Here is an 874-nt window from a genome sequence, read left to right as displayed (position 1 = left end):
AAATTATTACAATCTTTAACATAAGTAAACATCTTTAAAATTTTAAAAACTTGTTACACAATTTCAAAAATCATCTGATTTTTAATTAGGAAGAAATGATGTGGGCTATTTGACTTGCCAAAGAAATAACATGGCTTGACCCATATTTATTAGAAGTCGAGCAATAAAACGCCAATATCAATTATTTGCCATTCTTGAAGTAAACCTAAAATTTAAAAAATCAAAGGTATTTTCAATCTTATGTCAAAATTTTGACAGATATTTAATAACTATTATTATTGATCGATTTTCACCTGGAATATCACAATACCATAGAAAATATATATAACTATTATTATAAATCCATAAATATAGTGACTACAAATAACAGGTTACTTTTCTCAGAACTTTTGACTCCATTGCTTCTGAATTCTAATCGAAACGGTGTTCATTGAATAACGATTTGTCTGAATCGAAAGAAAATGTAACACGAGAAAATGTGATATTCATTTGGTAGTAAATGCTTCAACAGTTTGTGATCTTCTACATTGTTAACAAAACACACATTTGTAACAATTATAAATAAATATTATAAATATATTATAGAATATAGTAAATTACTTATGCTACAATATTGTAAACTCGAGATATCTTTGGTAAGTCCAGCAATTGTTGATGAAATTTTTTTCTGAAACACAAAACGCCCATAAAACAGTGACTAAACTATTGTGTTGCACTATGCAGTGACATTGAAGAAGTCGTAAAAAAGGCTTGCAATGACGCAGTCTGAAGGCAGTCGTACTTTAGTTTTCAATGCGGTCGTATTTCAGTTAACCATATTTAGCCTTACTTAAGTTATAATATGTAAAGTATACAATAAATCATGAAATCAACA

This window comes from Ctenocephalides felis, unplaced genomic scaffold, assembly GCF_003426905.1.
Source record: "Ctenocephalides felis isolate EL2017-DRISC unplaced genomic scaffold, ASM342690v1 CF-g0.4_SCAFFOLD_00845, whole genome shotgun sequence".
In the NCBI taxonomy this organism is placed as follows: Eukaryota; Metazoa; Arthropoda; class Insecta; order Siphonaptera; family Pulicidae; genus Ctenocephalides; species Ctenocephalides felis.
Note: the sequence above shows the minus strand (reverse complement) of the source record.